The 12,590-nt window shown below is 46.3% G+C and overlaps 1 long non-coding RNA gene across 1 annotated transcript; it reads right to left on the bottom strand.

The window, feature by feature from the left end:
* Positions 1 to 3,083: 3,083 nt before the first annotated feature.
* LOC144328031 (uncharacterized) lies at positions 3,084 to 9,288 on the bottom strand. Its single transcript, XR_013393245.1, has 3 exons — positions 8,744 to 9,288; positions 3,407 to 4,724; positions 3,084 to 3,376 (listed from the first exon to the last, which is right to left on the bottom strand). It is a non-coding gene; the product is annotated as an uncharacterized LOC144328031 (long non-coding RNA).
* Positions 9,289 to 12,590: the final 3,302 nt, after the last annotated feature.

The following is a 12,590-nucleotide window of genomic DNA, read 5'->3' as shown; positions in this document are numbered from 1 at the left end:
ACTGCAGCAGATCGCCCTGCCATCCGTAGGCATTCGCTCCATAACACGCACAGACATTTCCCCTTACTTTCTAGGAGGAAAAAAGTGAGTGTTATGGTGCAAAAAATACGGTAAAAGGTTTGGGAAGCCTATGCCACCCTGAAACCTGTGTCTCCACAGCCAATTAATGTATAAACAATTTGTCCCAACCTTGGGCCTCAAATAGTTGTGTGGTTAACCCTGGGCCGTGTTTAGCAGATGCGGCGCCGGGGTGCAAATATCCGCCCAGCACCCCCAAATTACCATGGATAGTGTTGGCTGGTGCACTGCCAGCCATGGGAAGGGGGGGCGCAACTCTCCCTCATGCTGCTGCAGGAGAGCGATCTCTGCAGAGGTATGGGAGGGAAGTTGCGCCCCTTTCAAGCCTCTGTGGGAGGAGAGCAATCCCCACAGAGGCTTGGGAGGGAAGCTGCACGCCTGCCATCCTTATGGTTGGCGGGGTGCAGCTGGTGGGTGTGCAGGGAAAGGGAATGCCACTGGCAAAGCCGCACAGCTCCCCCACTTGCTGGGGGTGCCCCTAAGAGGCCGGGGCCCTGGCGCAACATACCCTTAAGCCCTATGGGAAAGACGGCTCTGGGTTAACCCTTTCTTGGTGGTCAAACACCTTCATTTACCTCAAGGGCCGCCTCTTCCCATATGAACTGACCTGAATCACATCACTTGGCACCTTTCTTTGTGTGCTTCCGCTGTGAGAGATCCAGAGGGCAGCAGCACGAAAACAGGCCTTTCCTGTGGTGGCTCCTCTTTGTGGAATGCTCTCTCCAGGGAGGCTTGCCTGGTGCCTTCATTAAATCTCTTTAGGTACCAGACAAAAACAATGCTCTTCTCTCAGGCCTTTGGCTAATTAAACAATCTATGGACTTCTAAATTCTTTGTGTGTGGTGGGGTATTCCTTTTGTATGTTACCACAATATGTATTTTCATATTATAAACCACCCTGTGATTCTTGGATTAAGGGTGGTATAAACATTGAATTAATCATCATCATCACCATCCTGTTAGCTTCAGTAACAAAATGGATAACATTCAAAACCCTTGCCTTTGAATCAGCTATACTGTGACTAGGCATTTGTTATATGTTTATTTATATCCCACCTTTTTCCCTGACAGGGACTCTCCTGGTTTTCTTTTAATGTCATGAAAGGCTTTTCGGCTTTGCTCTGCAGTCAGACCAAAGTGCACTTCCACTCTTTAAATATGAGGTAATCAGAGGTTTCATCTTCTCTTAAATCTAGTATATCTCACTCAAAATTCCACATATCTGTGGGCATAACTACAGCATCCAGTTTTCCTCGGGAATGTTTAAGTCTTTACAGGCCCATTCAAAACTAAACAGGAATGCCTGTACATCATCACCTTTGACATACTTTGAAAATCTCTTTATATTAGCTGAGGTAAAATCTCCCCCCCCCCAACAATAGTTGCGGCAGTTCTGCTCTCAGTTTAATTTCCTCCATTTTTAAAAGAAACATGTCTTTTTCATGGGCCATCTTGGCCTCCCTTTCTCTCCCCCCCCATGAGCTACTTTGCTCTCTCTCTCTCTGCCATAGCTCTCTCAGCCTGTCTCTGTGCTAACTGAATGTCAACTTGATTCTGACTTGTTCAGCTGCTAATTTTGCCTTTTCTCTTTCGGCTTCAACTTTGTTTTTCTTTCCCTGCTTCAATTTTGGCCAATTCAAATCTTAGCCTCATCATTTCTAATTCAGTATTAGGATTCTCCTCAGATGCAGCAGCTCCCTGCACTGGGTCCTCCCGAGTCTCTTTTGCTTGGCTCTTGCTGGCCATTTTCTGGCAGAAATTTTTCCCTCTTTTAATAAAATAACCTCAATACTGTATTAAACTGGATGTTCTGTATCTGTGGGCATGTTTCTGTGTGGGTTTTAACTTCGTATCATGGTGCTGCCACCAATTAATATGTGACGGTGCGACGGCCCTTTTCCCCCTGGCGCCATTGGGCCCGCCCTCACTTAAATACAGTGCACCCACCTCACAGAACCCCAATTCCATGAATTCCCACAAACTACCCCCAGATTATCTTGTGGGGGACTTGTGTGAGGGAAAACTTAATAATTTGGAGTCTCAGACATGATTTGATCAAATAAACAATAGAGATTTTATTTAACAAATGAAGTTTATGACAGAAGTGGGTAAAACATAGGATACTTTAGATTATACAGTGGTACCTCGGGTTAAGAACTTAATTTGTTCTGGAGGTCCGTTCTTAACCTGAAACTGTTCTTAACCTGAGGTACCACTTTAGCTAATGGAGCCCCCTGCTGCTGCCACCACACGATTTCTGCTCTCATCCTGAAGCAAAGTTCTTAACCTGAGGTACTATTTCTGGGTTAGCAGAGTCTGTAACCTGAAGCGTCTGTAACCCAAGGTACCACTGTAATGTTATTTCACTTCAGTGCTTTCTCAATTGTTGCACAGCTGTTGCCGCTTAATACTTTGGTTCTTAAACAAGGTGGTACTTCCTGTCAGTTCCACACCCCTTAGACAACCCTACTCCTGAGGTACTGCAGGTAACAGACCCAAGGAATACCTCACCTCTCTTAACTGGTTTGGGACTCTTCTCTTTTCATAGAAGAATCTCTCCCCTCCTGACTGGAACTGAAGCCTTATTTACCTAGGGATCCATCAGCCACGCCATCCCCGGACCTTGGAGGGAACAAAAGTACCAGGAAAGCAAAATCTTCTTTGGAGAAAAAGAGTTTATTGAAATCTGTCCACAGAAACATTCTGTACACAGAGACAACCAGTTGGATAGCTCCTGAAAATACACTGGCTGTAAAGAAATACGCATCTACAGACTTTCTTATACTCTTCTGAACACTCTCCCCCCTCCCATACCTTCTCAAATTATTCCCTTACATAGCACATCTATATTGCTTGCTAAACACATTTTATTGCTTGCTAAACATTCCCTCCCCTCTCCTTCGTACACGTGTCTTTTCTCATCTTTGCATTAGTAAGCATAAGGCAGGAAAAGGGCCTCTTTAGCAGGCTTGATTAAATTTGCAGACATCAGCTATAATGTTTTTGCAAGCTAACAGGGTAGGAAATGGACTTTTGACCTGCCAGCCAAATTTAGTAGGTCTGGTTAGTTACTGCTAACAGCAGCGGTTTCTTGCTAGCTGACTAGGCAGGAAACGACCTCCTGACCTGTCTGATTAGAAATAGCAAGCAACTGCTGTCTTTGCTAACTGTCTGGCCGAAATTTGCAGAAGTAAGATTAACTCAGAGATTTACTTAGGAATTTACTTAGGTGCAGATAATATGGTGAACAACTCTTCTTAGGTACAAAGTACAAGGCACAGAAAATATTGAGAGAAACCTTTCCCATCTCCCTTTAATGGAGAGAAACCTTTCCCATCTCCCTTTACTCCCTCCTCTTCTTTTGAACAATCTATTACTTAGATTCGTTCTGGGGTAGGGGTCTATATTCTCTCATCATAGCAATCACGCGAGGTCCCATCATGCGGGACATCATCTTCTCCATCATATTTTGCATACATTGCATCAAGCAGGGAATACAAAAGCAGAAAAGCAATAGAAGCATTATTGGGCCTATCACCATAGTAAATATCCTCCCCATCCATCCACCTGGGAAGATGCCGTCCAACCAAGACATATCCCAGCCCTCCCAGGTTTGTACAGGGACATATGCTACCTTTTCAATGCTTGCTGCCAGATCACGGATAGCCTTGCCATGGTCTGAAATGTTGAAGCAACATGCTCCATTTCAGCCATTTGTAACCACCTATTGTAGGGGTTATGGGCACCCCACTCAGTCATCAAACGGGAAATGTCGGCAAGGGAGGTCGGGGGACTTTTTCCTGGCTGTGCCAATACGCATGTGGGTTCTCCAACTAAAAAGAAAAGGAGAATCATCAAAGGTATAGATGGATTACGTTTCCTCCCACAAATACGGTACCGTTCATGCCAACAAAAATACAGGAGCATCCAAACAAGCAGGCCGGTACATATCACTCCTACCCACCATCCCCAATATCTCCATGGTTCCTCCCACCAATATTCAGTCATGGTGGGTATCGTGTCAGTCACTCAAGGGTATGTGTGTAACTACCTCTAAGGCCCACTGGGTGTATGGTACTTCGATGAGTGGGAGAAAGAGAAGCACCTCCTGGAGGGGGGTTTGGTGAGAAATAAAAAGCAACACACCCACAAGAATAGACTGCTGCTAAAACTCTAGCCTGGTGAGGAGTCAAATGCCCAATGGGGTGGTCCCCTTCCCAAATTATTGTAAGTCTCGCTCTGTCCCTATATTGTGGTAGGATATTCTCAGGTGGGTGAGTTCGTAGAACAGGTACGTTGGGAGCGCTGCCCGCGGGTGCCCCTCCCATCCAATTCTCCAGCTGTGCGTAGAGATATCAGCTTCCGGTGTGATATCAGCAGAGCGGTCGTCAGCGGAGGGTCTGGAGATGGTCAGCCGAAGGGGTTAATCAGGATTTAACTGCACAGTCCAATCTGTAGTGGTCACTCTGGTGTGGTGGACCCAAGGGGTGATGCCGGCGAATTTCACGGCGGTGGGTGTGGAGAGCAGGACGATATAAGGTTCCAGCACGGTTGTAGCTGCGTCCGTGCCCAATCGTTTACCCACACTTCATCACCTGGCTCGAACTGATGCAGCCAACACACAGGGGTTGCGAGCCTGGGTCCACCTGTCGAGACAAAAGAAAACTTGGAAGAATATCTGGATTTAATTATTCAATTGCATATCCTGGCTAGCATATGGAGTTAACATTCTAACATATGGAACTGGTCTCCCAAACATAACTTCAAAGGGTGACAAATGGGTCCTTTTTGACGGGAGACTGCGGACCCTGAGTAATGCCAAGGGCAACATGGTCACCCAGTTAGACCTGGTCTCCTGTGTCAGCTTGGATCACTGATTCTTTAGAGTTCTGTTCATTCTCTCTACTTTTCCAGAACTCTGGGGTCTATAAGCAGTATGCAGCTTCCAGTTGATCTGGAGCGCTTTTGCCAGTCCCTGTAGGACCGCATGAACAAATGCTGGTCCATTGTCAGATCCTATGGACCTTGGCAATCCATAGCGAGGGATGATTTCCCTAAGCAGGCACCTGGTTACTTCAAATGCCTTTTCAGTCTTTGTTGGCCATGCTTCGGCCCTCCGGTGTAGGTGCACACTGCCACCAGCAGGTAGCGGTGCAGTCCACAACGGGGTAATTCAGTAAAGTCCACGACAAGATCTTCCATAGGTGCAGTTCCACTATGCTGAATCCCTGGGGGAGCCAGTGGTCCGGCTCTGGGATTATTCTTTTGACACAGCAGGCATTTCCTGGAAATCTGGGCTGCCAGTTGGTAGAGGTGGGCCATGTAGAAGCACTTCTCCAGCTGCTTGGTTGTAGCATCTGGTCCTATGTGGGTTGAATCATGGTATCTCTGAGTAACCTGCCGAGAAAGGGACTCTGGAATCCATATCCTGTCATCAGGGGTAAGGTACCATCCTTCTTTGGACGATGTCAGCTCCTGAGCATCTGCAGTGTCCCTTTCCTGCTTCGTGTAAGCTGGCTTGTCAGCGGTGCTTAAAATCTCTTCTGGGACCAGTGCTCCAATAACCGAGGCGGGGGCCGGTTCTTGGGCTGCTTCCTTGGCCACTCTGTCTGCCAATCGGTTTCCTCTGGCCACTTCTCCTGGTCCAGTCTTGTGTCCATAACAATGGATAACTGCCACTGCCTCGGGCTCCCATACAGCATCCAGAAGGTTCAACAAGGCTTGTGGGTGGGCCACCTGGCTTCCTCTGGAGGTAAGCAAACCTCTTTCTTTCCATAAGGCTCCATGGGCATGTAAAGTCAGGAATGCATACTTAGAGTCTGTATAAATGTTTATCTTCTGTCCCTTTGCCAGGCTCAGGGCTCTGGTAAGCGCAGTTAGCTCTGCCAGCTGGGCCGATGTTCCAGGCGGGAGTGACTTTGCTTCGACCACCTGGTCTTCCAGGGCTACCACTGCATAGCCTGCTTTCCGGTGTCCTACCTCAATGAAGCTGCTTCCATCCATAAACCATGATGGCCACTAGGGGTCTGCTTCATCTTTAAGGTCAGGTCTGCTAGAGTACACCTCATCCATTACTTCAATGCAGTCATGCGTCTGCTCCTCACCTTCTCCTACTGGTAATAGGGCAGCTGGGTTGAGGGCTGTGGTAACCTGGAACTTCAAACGCGGGTGCAACAATAGCATCTGGCACTTTCTCATCGTTGCTTGGGAGAGGAAATAGGTACCCTTCATGTCAAGCAGAGCTGGGACTGCATGCGGGGTCACACAAACAGTGTCTTGGCCAAAAGTAAATTTGTCTGCTTTGTTCAGTAGGGTGGCTACTGCCACAACTGCTCTCATGCATGGCGGTAAACCTTGTTCTGTAGGCGTCAGGCGCTCAGATAGGTATGCCACGGGCTGCTGCCAGCTTCCCAATTTTTTTGGCATAGCACTCCCTTTGCTGTTCCCTGGTCTTCATCCACAAACAGGGAGAAAGGCTTCTCAGGATTTGGGATGCCCAGCGCTGGTGCTTGCTGCAATGCCTTTTTCAAATCCTTGAAGGCATGCTGTTGCTCTTTCCTAAGCGGCCTCGCCCTCCTCTTCTTCTCCTAACGGTGGACTTCCCGTCTTCAGGGCCATCAACTTCTCTGCCTGGTACTTCTCCTTTTTTCTTCTGGGTCTCTTTTTCCCTCTGATTATAAATGGTCTGGGCTAATTCCAACATCCATTCAAGGGTGTGGCCCATAAAAACCTTCATTTTTCTTGGTGGATATCGGGCGCCGCTTGGGCTACAAAGGCAGTTTTTATGATAGGGGCATTGGCAGCCTCATCTGGGTCCACAGGGATATACTGGCGGTAGGCTTCCTTCAGCCTCTTTAAGTAGGCTCCAGGGGCCTCCTCTGTCCCTTGTACTATTTCTCTGGCCTTCACAAAGTTGGTGGGTTTTCTGGCTGCCCTCCTCATGCCATTTAAGACATTTTGGCGATAAGTGGTGAGGGTATTTTGCCCTTCAGTGATCTGATAATCCCATTTCAGTGTAGTTTCAGGATATCCTGTTGCAACAGCTTGATCTCCTGCCCCCTGCGCTCTCATGTGTGCTCGGGCTTCAGCATGAATTCGCCTAGCCTCTTCTGTAGTTAGCAGGGCATCCATCAAATATTGCACATCATAAAAAGTGGGGTTGTATGTTTTAAAAAAATTCCCTCAAACAGCTTAATTATTTTGGCAGGGTTTTCTTCAAATGAAGGGTTTTGGTTCTTCCAATTACAAACATCTGCACTAGAGAAGGGGACATGTTGAACTGTATGAGTTCTATTGGGCACCACCCCATTAGGTCCCGCGGGGGTCGGAGGGTCATACACTCTATGGAGAGGCATCACTCTGGCCGCGCCCTTCTCCTGTGCTTTATGTGCCCTATGGAGGGTCACTCTTTTCACTGCCTTCCCCACTCCTTCTGCCACTTTCTTCTCTGTTCCCCTATACATCCCGCTGTTTTTAACATATGGGGACTGACGTCCACTTCTCATAAAGTTCCACATACTTTTTCAAACATTCTGCCTGTTCCTCTGTTCATATCTTTCCATCACTTGTCAACTTAATCAATCTTCCTACAAATGCCTCATCCTCATCATCCTCTTCTCGTTCCTCCCTTTCTCCATCTTCGCCCAGGTCTTAACAATGCATTGTCCACGGGATTGGGGCTGGGCCATCTGCTCCCTGTGGCGGGGGTGGTGCCAGGGCTGTTGCCGGGGCATAAGGCGGTGGGGCATCAAAACTTTATCTTCTTCCATCTCTGAATCCTGGAGGACTGGGGGGTTGTCCTCCTGTTTTCCTGACTGAGCAGATACTGCTGCTTGAGATTTTTTGGCAGCATGACTTCAGCCAGGAGGGGGGGGGGGGTTCTTTTCCACATTGGTCTTCCATGTGGAAATGTAGGGGATTTAATCAGAACGGACATTCAAAATGTTCTGATATAATGGATTAATGAGTTGCAAATCAAGGGTCCTAATGGACGGCCAATTTGTTATTTTGGGGTGGGCCAATCTAATTTACACAATGTCCTCATCCTCCCCTCTCATCAGCTTGAATCTCCAAAAGCATTTCAAAGGGGTACTTTTACTTTGGCCAGAACCCATTTCTTCCAGATCCTTCGCTACTATTCACAGTAAAAATTCTCTCACACAACAGACCTGCCAGAAAATGCACAACCCTGCAATCACCCAAGGGGAACGCTAAGCCCTGGCCCACACTTAACAATTCAGCCACTGGAGTATCTTGACATGCAACATACAACATACAAATCACATCAATATAATTTCAACATGTAACACACTAAACACACCAAAATAACTTCAGCATGCAATACACAAAACACACCAAAATAACTTCAGCATGCAATACTCAAAACACACCAAAAAAATCACAATATATATATATCCCTCCCTCTTCTGTTCCAAATTTTTGCTGGTGGCACTCTCCTGCACAACCAGTCCCCTTTATTCCTGGTGGCTGGCACACTACTGCGCAGCCAATCCCCTTTTTACCAAACCTTACTGGTGGCATAACACTGCCACGCCCTTTTTTCCCTTCCTGGCTGCACTCTACTGCATGACCAGGTGAGGCTGTTCAGGCCTCGCCTTTTTTTTTTCCCTTGGGCCCACGCCCACGCCCTTTCCCTTGGGCTTACCGTTTTCCGCTGCGGACCTGTCCCCTCGGCGCCGTCCTCTTTGTTTTTCTCCCTCAACAAGATGTCTCCACTGCAGGACAGTGTGGCTGGCTCCCCCCACGAAACAGGCGGGGTGCGCACGGGAGCCTGCAAACGCTGCTGAGCTGTTCACCTTGGTTGAGCCTGGCCCTCCGGTCCGTATTGGGGAGGGGGCTTATCCCGGCACGAGCCCCCAAAGAAATGAAGCCTTATTTACCTAGGGATCCATCAGCCACGCCATCCCCGGACCTTGGAGGGAACAAAAGTACCAGGAAAGCAAAATCTTCTTTGGAGAAAAAGAGTTTATTGAAATCTGTCCACAGAAACATTCTGTACACAGAGACAACCAGTTGGATAGCTCCTGAAAATACACTGGCTGTAAAGAAATACGCATCTACAGACTTTCTTATACTCTTCTGAACACTCTCCCCCCTCCCATACCTTCTCAAATTATTCCCTTACATAGCACATCTATATTGCTTGCTAAACACATTTTATTGCTTGCTAAACATTCCCTCCCCTCTCCTTCGTACACGTGTCTTTTCTCATCTTTGCATTAGTAAGCATAAGGCAGGAAAAGGGCCTCTTTAGCAGGCCTGGTTAAATTTGCAGACATCAGCTATAATGTTTTTGCAAGCTAACAGGGTAGGAAATGGACTTTTGACCTGCCAGCCAAATTTAGTAGGTCTGGTTAGTTACTGCTAACAGCAGCGGTTTCTTGCTAGCTGACTAGGCAGGAAACGACCTCCTGACCTGTCTGATTAGAAATAGCAAGCAACTGCTGTCTTTGCTAACTGTCTGGCCGAAATTTGCAGAAGTAAGATTAACTCAGAGATTTACTTAGGAATTTACTTAGGTGCAGATAATATGGTGAACAACTCTTCTTAGGTACAAAGTACAAGGCACAGAAAATATTGAGAGAAACCTTTCCCATCTCCCTTTAATTGAGAGAAACCTTTCCCATCTCCCTTTAGAACGAGACTGTACTCTCACAGCTTCTACTTCTCCTCGCTCACCCTCAGCCTCCCAGTTAATTCCTGGCCTAATTACTCTTACAGGACACCACACACTGTCCTTCACACTATAAGCTCAGAGACTTCTTTCTCTAGCTTGTGGTATATTCCTCAAAGTGATGTTTCTACCCAGAACCAACTCTCTGTCATCTCACTGCCTATCTCCCTACCTATCTCCAAACCTGTTCTCCCAACCTCAATCCCAACCTACCCCTAAAACCTAACTCACTGTCTTTCCAAATCCTATCCTTTTCAACTCCCTCTCCTGGAACCCGGGCAATCAGAAGCTGCCATTCATTAACTGTTTGCTGGCAGGGAAAAAGGAAAAATAAGACACTTGGGGACCCAACCTGCCCAACAAAAAGAAACTTTTCTGTCACAGATGGCACCTTCTCTTTTGTGTCTTCACAGCTACTGAAAACATGTTTATTTGCTCAGTAGGTTGCTAGCTGTCAGCAGGTAGTAGGAAGTAATGGTTCTGCAGTTTTAGCAGTCTGCTTTACCTATGTGTTTATCTGCTTTCATTTTATGTTATTGTACTCCTACTTGTGTGATTTTTAAATTCAGTTACTACATGTAGCCCACAGATCACTAAAATGATTTGGAACAAATAAAAACAATAACATCCCACAAATGGAATCAAACAGATCTACTGAAATGGTGACATTATTTGTTATGCATTACTCATTTGTTGTTGTTTAGTTGTTTAGTCATGTCCGACTCTTTGTGACCCCATGGACCAGAGCACGCCAGGCACTCCTGGCAAACTGCCTCCCGCAGTTTGGTCAAACTCATGCTGGTAGCTTCGAGAACACTGTCCAACCATCTCGTCCTCTGTCGTCCCCTTCTCCTTGTGCGCTCCATCTTTCCCAACATCAGGGTCTTTTCCAGGGAGTCTTCTCTTCTCATGAGGTGGCCAAAGTATTGGAACCTCAGCTTCATGATCTGTCCTTCCAGTGAGCACTCAGGGCTGATTTCCTCAAGAATGTATAGGTTTGATCTTCTTGCAGTCCATGGGACACTCAAGAGTCTCCGCCAGCACCATAATTCAAAAGCATCAATTCTTCAGCGATCAGCCTTCTTTATGGTCCAGCTATCACTTCCATACATCACTACTGGGAAAACCATAGCTTTAACTATATGGACCTTTGCTGGCAAGGTGATGTCTCTGCTTTTTAAGATGCTGTCTAGGTTTGTCATTGCTTTTCTCCCAAGAAGCAGGTGTCTTTTAATTTCGTGGCTGCTGTCACCATCTGCAGTGATCATGGAGCCCAAGAAAGTAAAATCTCTCACTGCCTCCATTTCTTCCCCTTCTATTTGCCAGGAGGTGATGGGCCCAGTGGCCATGATCTTCATTTTTTTTTGATGTTGAGCTTCAGACCATATTTTTCGCTCTCCTCTTTCACCCTCATTAAAAGGTTCTTTAATTCCTCCTCACTTTCTGCCATCAAGGTTGTGTCATCTGTATATCTGAGGTTGTTGAGATTTCTTCCGGCAATTTGAATTCCGTCTTGGGATTCATCCAGCCCAGCCTTTCGCATGATGAATTCTGCATATAGGTTGAATAAGCAGGGAGACAATATACAACCTTGTTGTACTCCTTTCCCAATTTTGAACCAATCAGTTGTTCCATATCCAGTTCTAACTGTAGGAGTAATATATTTTGCAATCTTACGCTGTAATTACAAAGGAACACCCTTGCTCTGAATGACATGAACTAACTTCATCTGATTAGCTATGCAGCATTGTGACATTGTTCCACTCGCTGTGGCATAGGTGCCAACTTGAATAAAATATTGTGGGGGCCCAAGGAAGCCCCGCCTCACACAACTGATCACATGATGCAGGGCACACACATCATTTTATTGTGGGAATCAAAGCCCCCGTGACCCCTAGGAGTTGGCTCCTATGCACTGTGGGAATCTCTGATGAGAGGACTTATAAGTGTGTTTCATCCAGTGCTTTTCTTCTTCTCACCATGAAGTTGTTACAGTAAGTGCCACACTTTTAACCAGTGCTTCTCTTCTAGTAAAAAGGGTGCCAGTGCTGCGTACGCCCATGGGTACCCCCAGAAAATCAGTGGTTTCATCTGATGGCTCATTCACACTTACTTTTGTCCTGAGCATTCTAGCCACAAGCCTGCACTTCCAGGTCTGTGTCCTGCTTTCCTCTTGAAAAAAAAAAACACTCTTTAATGCTGAACTGGAACAAATGGCAAGTCAGGTTTTCTGTGGAGTGCCGTTTGCTCCAATTCACAGGAAAAGAACAAAAGCAAAGCTAGTGGTGACTCCTTGCCCTCCTGCAGCCACCAAGAGGTTCATAATATACAAAGAAAAACACATTTGCAAACTCCACAAAACAGGGAGGTTCTCTAATAAAATGTCGAAAATGCATCTAAGCTAAGAACAGTAATACACAACTGTCAGATAATTGGATGACTGATTCTGGGTAGGATTACTAATTACTGTTTCATTAGTCTTTCATAAAGACTGCAATTGTATAATGCCTTGCAGCTCTTTCAAATGACATGAACAGTGGATAAGTTTATTAAATATTTTAAGAGATGTGTGTTCTATCAGCTATAACTTTGTTAGATGTTCATAATTCACATGGTTGTCACTACCAGTTGCTTTTCCTCTGACACCCAGCCAGGAATGGTGGACTTTGTTGTGGCTTCTTTCATTGTGCGTACATTAATAACCACTAACATGAAGTCTGGCCTGGGAAAGAAAATGTGAGGAGGAATGTACTCTTCTGATCTTTCCAACAGCACAAGCATTTCTGATTGCTAGGCAGAGCAATTTTTCCTGCCTCCC

The sequence above is a fragment of the Podarcis muralis genome, chromosome 6 (assembly GCF_964188315.1).
Source record: "Podarcis muralis chromosome 6, rPodMur119.hap1.1, whole genome shotgun sequence".
Taxonomy (NCBI): domain Eukaryota; kingdom Metazoa; phylum Chordata; class Lepidosauria; order Squamata; family Lacertidae; genus Podarcis; species Podarcis muralis.
The sequence above is the reverse complement of the archived record's forward strand: the minus strand, read 5'-3'. Positions and strand labels throughout refer to the sequence as shown.